The sequence below is a fragment of the Anas platyrhynchos genome, chromosome 25, assembly GCF_047663525.1.
Source record: "Anas platyrhynchos isolate ZD024472 breed Pekin duck chromosome 25, IASCAAS_PekinDuck_T2T, whole genome shotgun sequence".
Classification (NCBI taxonomy): Eukaryota; Metazoa; Chordata; class Aves; order Anseriformes; family Anatidae; genus Anas; species Anas platyrhynchos.
In genome coordinates this window covers 3,546,856-3,555,144 of record NC_092611.1, presented here as the reverse complement: position 1 = coordinate 3,555,144, position 8,289 = coordinate 3,546,856, and the positions used below count along the sequence as shown (strand labels likewise).

Here is an 8,289-nt window from a genome sequence, read left to right as displayed (position 1 = left end):
AGCTGAGCCCACAGTTACATTCGTGCATTAAAAGCTGGAGGGAGCATGAAAGAGCCGTCTTTAAAACACTCAAGATGTACTCAAAGCCAGGCTGCAATGAGCTGTGAAATCTCAGGGCAGAGCCAGGGCTGGGAAAGAGTGAGGGGAAAATCTGTTCCAGAGGTTCAGAGGGTCTAAAACTTGCATTTTCATGGGAAACAAAAGTAGATATTTGGGTTTTTCAGCAGGAAAACTCTTTCTCCTTCCCCTGCCGTGTGTGGTTTTAAGCCCTGGAGAAACCTCAAGCCCCAGTTGCACAAGGTGCAGGGTCCAATACCTTCTCCAGCCCCTGTTCCCTTTATCAGCACCCCTGGCTTTGTAAATTTTGCTTTATTCACCCCAAACTGAAATGCCCGAAGATGGCCCATCAAACCCACTGCCTGCTCGCTGGTACAGAGGGGAGAATTACCTTCAATATTAATAGCTGCCCTTTATTTCAACTTGCTGACACCATGAAGATGTTTTTAATTAAAACTTGTTAGCAGCAACCTGTTTCTGAAAACGAGCACAGCTAACCTGATTATGGAGCTGCTTCCTTAACAATCCTGATCTTCCCAGAACCCTGTCCTGGGCACATGTGTAAATCCTCCCCCCACCCCTCAGCAAGCCTCTTCCCAAAGCAAAGAGGGTGGAAATCCTGGGCAAGTGAAAGTTTTGGGGTGCTGCAGGGTTGGGATGCTGGATGCAGGCAGAGATGACGTGGGATGCAGGCAGAAGTGTTACGGGATGCAGACAGAGATGATTTAGGATGAAGGCAGAGATGATGTGGGATGCAGGCAGAGGTGATGTGGGATGCAGGAAGAAATGATGCAGGGTGGAGGTGGAGGTGATGTTGTTGTATCCAGCAGTCAACCCTGCATGGGGGGTGAGCAACCCCCCTGGAGAGCAATGCAGAGCAGTGATTAGAGCTCCGCAGGCAATTCCAGGTGTGGAAAGCCTATTTTGGAGCAGAGAAAAACTTCAAACTATATCCTAGGCATGACCTTGGGCTGGGGCTGGGAAGCTCCACACTAAGTGAGAACCTCCAAGCAGCTGAGCAGGTGGGCCAGCAGCGAGAGGCAGCCCAGGGGGGGCCGAGCATCCCCACCACCCCACCTCTGTGCCTCCTCCCCACCCCTGCCTTGTGCTGGAGCCCCGTGCAAGGAGCAAAAATTATGAATGGCTCCTTCCCTCTGCCAGCCCCCCCCCGGCTTTCACTTGCGCCTCGCCATCCCCCACGAGCAGCTGTTTCCTATTACCATAAAAGCTGACAAGGTGCAGGTCTGGAGCGGAGCCTCCTCTGGCAGGTAATTTTGATGAGACGCAGAGGGCCGGGGCCGGGTGTCTCTGATGGGTTTCCGGAGCTGTTATCAGCCCCGTGCAGCCCCCTCCCGTCTGCATGTCCCACCCGCTGCTTGGTTGGGGGGGGCTCAGCAGCACCGGTCCTTGCCTTGGGGCTGCTTTGTTTACTTTTGCTCACACTGCAGTTGGGAAAGAGGATGGATGCTTGTGGCAGGGAGGGGAGAAGAAATAATCCCCGGGGTGTTTTTGCTTGTCTGGGACCATGGAATGGCTTGGAGATTGCTGCAAGGTGCAAGCGGGCAGGCAGCATCTTCCCCTCTGGATGTCATCCATGCAGTGAGTTGCAATGAGCAGCCCAAGCCCATGGTGCATTTCCAAAAACAGCCTCAGGGCTCGTTGGTTCAGTCCCCTCCAGTGAGCATTTCACCTGTCTCCAGGAAATACATCTCCAGCACACCTGGCTTGGACACATCAGCAGCTTTTTATCTCCCTGCAGCAGAAATAACCCTGTTGCACGCTGGGGATGGATAACCCAGTTCAGGCCTTCAGCCCTCCCTGTATTTCTTCCCGTGCCCAGAAAAAGGCCCCCAGCCCTCTCCCCTTTCCCCACACTGCATTCACACCCCATTGCGGGATGCAGGTGAGTAGGCACTGCCGTGCCACCTCGCTGCCTGCTCCCAAACAAGGCATCTATTCATGCCAGAGGTCACTGTAAGCTGTGAGGCCAGCCAACACTTGAGGATTAAATATATTTATTATATAAAGCAAAGAAATAAATGTTCTTTCTTCTGGGGACCTGTTGATCCGCTTCCACAGCTGGAAGGAGCAGCACCAGCTTGCAATGTGAGCTGCACCCCTGTGCCTCCAGACAAATGAATCACCTGCTCCCATGTCAGACACTTTAAACATCATCTTGTGGCTCTGCACAGGGGCTCGGAGGACCAGCAGTCAGGGCTGAGGTTGCCCTGGCTGGAGAATGCAGCGTGGGAGAAGGTGGGAGGTGGGGGAGCGGAGGCAATTCGTCTCCACCCTTTTTGGTGCAGGCTTTAACAAGTTGTTGCTTTTTGTTAATGGGGTTAGGGGCATGAGAGCACCTGTGTGCACATGCAGGGACTGTGCTTCACCTGGCTGGGGGTAAACTGTCACGTTGTCCTGTATTTGTGCCTCCGATGCCTGGAGCTCCCCAAATGTTTGGTTTTAAGCATAACCAGGAACAGCTCGCAGAGCATCACAAGGATGGGGAGGGCAGGAAAGGCAGGCCAAACATCTCCGAGGTGGTTCATGGCTGGGGGCCTGAGTCCAAACAGGCATTGTGCCCTTTTGGGCTGGCACGGCAGGGGTCTGCAGCCTCCCTTTCTCCTCCGTGGTGGTTGCTTCAGATGAGGTCATGATTTGGTCTCCCTAGAAACTCCATGGTCAGCCTCATTTGGCTTTCCAAGCATTATCCATTACAATTGCCCTTTATTAGCTGGTAATTATATAATTGCCTTCCCTTCAACTTCAGCCCAGGCTGTGCAGGCAGCTCGTGGACGCGTTGCATCTCTCCCATCCCCAGCCCCATTAGCAGGGGGATGCCATCCTTCTCCAACAAAATTTCCAGCACTGACAGGCCTGCCTGGATGCTGTTCCCTCTTCTACTACCCAAACGATGGGAGCCTGGATGGAGCAGGGCAAAATTTGGGGCAAATTTGAGGTAGCAGAGGAATTGACCCAGTCAGTGGTGGAGGGGTTAATGTGCTTACTTTCTTCTCCCCAGCCTCCCTCAAGCCTGTCCCCTGCGTCTCCTGCTCCCCCACCACACACACTCCGATCTCAGTTGCAGTCCCACTTGCATTTTGCTAATAAAACCCTTTGGTCCTGCTTAATGTCAGCCAGACCCCATTTCTACATGCCTGACAGCTTCCAGGGCCGAGCAATACCTGGGTGTCCGGAGGAGGAGAGCTTCCATAGAGAGCCCCAGGCTCCAGCTTTTCCAGATTTGCCTTTTTTTTTTTTTGCTGCCAATCCTGCCTCAATTTGCTGATGTGTTTCTCAGGATGCTGCCTGGACACGTGATGCTCCATAGCATCCTTCTTCATCACCAACACAAACTCCTGCTGGACCCAAAGGCATCTCCTCCCACCTTAACCACCCTGTGCAATATCTCTGAGTATGGAGAGGGTGAGCACTTTGGGGCCAATCACCTCTTTGTGGCAATTTTAAGCAAAAAAAATCAGATTAAAATCTTGCTGCGTTGGAAGGAATGAGTTCAAGTGCAACATCTGAATGGGGCTTTTTACACTGAATCCTCTTTGTGCAACTCCTGGCATGCTGGAGGTCTTTCATCCCGGTGTTGGTTAAGTGTGGGGTTTAGTTACCAAGACAAGTTCTTTTTTTTTTTTTTTTCATCATCTGGTTCCAAGGCACTATCAGCTTCTCCACAAAGCATAATTGCCCAGAATAAAGACCCTCTCCTGGGGCAGGATGATGACCTGAGAGCTCTTCCAGCCCAAGAACTGCTCTTGAAGCCCAGAAAGCATCACCCTGTCCAGACCCCAAGTGGCTGCAAAGGTAGAGGTATGTAGGAACCACCTCCGGGGTGGTGGTAGCCCTGTTTTAGGTATTAAAACCAGTAAAACCCTACCAGACAATATTGCAGCAGAATATTGCAGAGCCAAATTCAATATCCTATATATTTTGTACAGGTATGTTTTGGCATATTTTTATTTTCCCAAAGCCACTGTTCTCCCAGAGAAAGCAGCCGAAGAACTGAGACACATCAAACCTGCCACATTTTGCATACAAAGGCAGCCACCGTCAGCCAAAACCCAACCCAAGCCCTCTCAGACCACAGTCCCTGGCCCTAAATCCTCACAAAGCTTGCCCCAAAGCACCACCACTTCCTGGTGCTCCCCAACCTCTCTACAGAAGCACCACCTTTGCTGTGTCCTCATGGAAGTGCAACGTCTCATTGATTTTAGGACATTTTGGTGCTCAGCACAGTGCATGGGTGTAGGATTTGGCCCATAGGGAAAAACTCCACTATCCCACCAGAGGTTTGACTCCAGCGGTGGTCTTGGGCTTGAGAAGCACTTTGGGATGAAAGAAGTGATAGAAGTGTCAAATATTATGCTAAGTAGCTCTGTAAGAACTCCTGGATGTTTTAGGAGCGCTGCCAGGCAGGGAGCTGAATAAAGCCAAACTCTCCCAGTGTATTTATTTTTTGAAGGCTTAAAGTTGTTTAAACAGTAAGGTCAGAGCAGATAACAAGGCTGGGAACACAGGTGCCCAATTCTCTTCCTCTGCACATTGATACTCTGCATGGAGGAGTTCAAAACAGGTACCCCAAACGCCAAGGTAGCAGAAGAAAATTTGGGGTGCATCCAGCACAATATTTGGGACACCCTTCCCCACCCGTGATGCACAGCTCTGGGATGCTCCAGTGTTCCCTGCCTGGCCCAGGAGCCCCCAAACCCCTCCTGGTACCTGGGGCCACTTCATGCCCTGGTTGGGGTGCAAGGACGTAGCTGAGGGACCCAGAGGACATGGAAGCAGCCGATCAAACTGCTGATCCAGGCTGAGGTCGTGCTTGCAGAGCTCCCTCCTGTCATTTACTGATCCTAATCAGGCTGCAATAAAACCTGTGATTGCACATCTCATAAGCGAGATCACAGGGAGAACAGGAAATGAGCTAAGTTAATCAAATTAGATGAAAGACAAGGAAAAAGGAGTCTGAAAATCCCATATGGGGAACAATTTTATTAGTGCTTTGCACTCCCGTAGAACATTTTTGATGGGGAACACTCAAGCATTAATTCAGCCAGCCAGTGCCACTCAGTAATCTCATGGAGAGAGGAGAAGGGACAGAGGTGGGCATTGCCTCCAGCGTCACCAGCGTTGTGCTGCCTCGAGGGGAAAAAAGGATGTGCCTCGTCCTCATCCTGTTAGGGCTGGAAGGAGAAGAAATGAAAAAGGCTGGGCTGGAAAAACTTCATATTGGGCTTCATATTTAGAAACCCTTTCCCAAAAGCAAAAGAGATGCAAAATACTAAGCTGTATTTGTTCATGCCAAGCTCAGAAGGCAGCTCCTGCTCAATGATGGGAGGCACTGGGTAGGCAGTGGGATGGGGCTGCCAGAGTGGGCAGCAGGACTTTGGGAGAAAATCAGCAGACAGACTTCTTGCCTGCTTCTGTGCCCTTATATGTGAGAGACAATAAAGACGTATTTCTTGTAGCAATGTTCTCCCTTTGATGAATTTCAGATAAACCCACATTTTTCTCCCTTGCAGTTTCAGGAGGAGTTTCTTGTCTCTTCATGTTCTTTGGGACTTTCCTTCTGCTGCTGTCCTCAGCCTGATGGTGAGGAGCCAGAGCTCTCTTCTCCCTGCTCTGGGCTACAGAAATGCAAATGAAATGAGCAGGACACATCTTCCTGTCTTGATCTCACATTTGGTTCCTTCTTCCTGCCTTTCTCTGAATTTCCTTAACAGAAGGAATGAATATTTCATTACATTCCTTCTGACATTGACTTCTCTTGCAAGTCACCACAAAAGCCTGGCAGAAATATAGAAGATGAATGCAAAGTATTGTGTATGCATCGCATTAAACCCATAACTTTCAGACCACCCAACAACACAGAAGACAGGCTTGACGCTCGATGGTGATTTTACCTTGCCCTCTGCTATCGGTTTTGGGGTCTTGCTGTCATGCAGAGGCTCATTTGTGGAGAGTGAGTGACACTGAGGCTTCAAAGAGCTGGGCTTTCATGGTATTCTCCCATCTCTGTGCAGATGTAATGCCCAGGCCATCTTTAGCAGTGATAGCCCTGTGGAAGGGACATCTCAGAGGAACAGCCAGTCTTCCTCAGCTGAAGCTTTTGGGAAGCTGTGTGTTTGTCCTCTCAAGGATCAGATGCAAACCAAGGAAGGTGGCAATGGTTTGAGGCCAGGATGTGTTGGTCCCATCTATAAGTAAATAAAAGAGTAATGTCTTGGAAGACATGTGCCCATGCATAAAACATGTTATCTTTTTTTCTGTTCCCATATTGCAAGGAAGCCAAGGGTCAGACAGCTGTGCCTGAAGAGCTGGGTATATAAATTGCCATTGTGGTTGCTGACACCAGGTCACTGGTTGCACTGGGGCAAGCGTGGGTAGCCTTCACCCAGTGCAGAAAACCAAAATACAAATCCTCTGCACCCGTGCTTCCTGCACTCACCTTCTGCACATTGGTGCATTGTACCTGCTGGATAGAAGCCCTGGGAGAGCTCTCTGCAATATTTTGCAATATTACCATCCTGGAAATGCTCCGACTCCACCCGCTGCTCCTGGGACCCAGGCTGTGGAAGGAGGAGAGCTCTTTGGAAAGGCTCCCCATCTGCAGCTGGGTTAATGCGTCCCACATGTGGCCCAGCTGAGGGTTACGCACGGGGATGTAAAAGGGCCGCAGTGGATCCTGCACGAGCACAGCATCCTCCAGCCTCACTGCGAGGCTGGCTGGTGCTCCAACAGCTGGGTGGATGGATGGCATCTCCTCCAGCCCCGAGGCAGGAGATGCCCAGGGTAAACTCTGCAAGCTCTGGTGGCAGATTCAGGGAGACCTCTTAGGGAAATGTTCCAAGGCCCCATCCTGAGCATACCCCAGGCTCTCCAAACAGTTTGCAAATCGTGCAGGAGGGGACTGGACAAGAAGCCATGCAAGGACAAGACATTTCAACATCGGAATGATTTAGGAGTAAAATAAGCAATAAGATCCAGGGCTCCAAAGCCCCAGCTTTGGACTTCCAAAAGCTCTTAGCAAACCCCAAAACTCTTTAGCTCCCACTGCTTTGGCATCATTTTTGGTAGTGACATGGGTTGGATTTCATCCAGTTAATGAAGTGTTGACCACCTCCCTGCCTTGCACAAGAGCTCCTATGTGTAGCCCACCAGGAGAACCCCACCAGTCTTTTAGCCCCCCTTGACCTGCCCTAGCCACATTTCCCCCTGTGTGCAAAGAGGGGAAAGCGTTTGACTTGCAAATATTGTTTCAGTTCCTCGTTGAGAGTCAAGCATTTTGAGTAGCACCGTGCTGCACCAGGGCTCCTCCACCATCCACCACCACCTCCTTTTCCCTCTTGCATCACGCTTGCACCCTGTGAGGTGCTCCCTGCTCAGTTTTGGGGATGCAGGGGAGATTTCTGGATTGCAATCTGTCATGGGAATATTCCCTTGACTTACTTGGAATGGTCTTCGTCTCCATATATCCACTTCATCTGTCCCCTTCCCCACCTCCTGGTTGCCACATTGCTTCAATCTGTATGCATTACCCATTTATGGGCTTTTTTAGGGACAAAAATCCACACCCACCTTGAGTACTGAGCTTCCTGGCAGAGAATTTTTAATATTTTGGGGGTGGCATCTTTTTTCTTTTTTTTTTTTTTAAACACAACTGTGTCAGAAAGTGCTAGTTTTGTCACAACTGAAACTGTTTGCAGGAAAGAGCTTTCAAACGAGCTTCCTGTTTCAAAAAGAAAAAAAAAATCTTTTAGAATGTCCTGAAATTGTCAAAAACATCCTGTTTTGACATTCAAAGAAAATTTGTCTTTTTGTTGGTGGCAAGTTTGTTAAAAACTAATAATTTTCTGAAAGACTGGAGAAAAAAACCCACCCCAAACCAAAGTATACTTCAAAGGTCTCTGTGAGCTCATTTCAGTACTTGGGCTTTTTGATTGATGGAAGTTGAACGGGAGCCTGCCCAGTTTATGAAGTGACCAGGTGTTCACTGTCTCAAGATATGGAAAAAAAAATCCCGTCTCACTCCCATCACATGTATGGTTGACTCATCTGATACTGGTTTATGGAGGAAAACCCCAGAAATTGCAGCATCTGTTACCTGCAGGTCCTGGTTTGCAATCAGACACTTCTTCATCCTTGGAAAGCATCATAACTCTGCTTTTTAGGAAATGCAGGAGAGTTGGGAAAAGAAAGTTTTGTTAGCTTGAATACAGTCTG

At 49.6% G+C, this 8,289-nt stretch overlaps 1 long non-coding RNA gene across 1 annotated transcript; it reads right to left on the bottom strand.

Moving 5' to 3' along the window:
• Positions 1-5,069: 5,069 nt before the first annotated feature.
• On the bottom strand, positions 5,070-7,636 carry LOC101793096 (uncharacterized). Its single transcript, XR_217272.6, has 3 exons — positions 7,516-7,636; positions 5,970-6,263; positions 5,070-5,853 (listed from the first exon to the last, which is right to left on the bottom strand). It is a non-coding gene; the product is annotated as an uncharacterized lncRNA (long non-coding RNA).
• Positions 7,637-8,289: the final 653 nt, after the last annotated feature.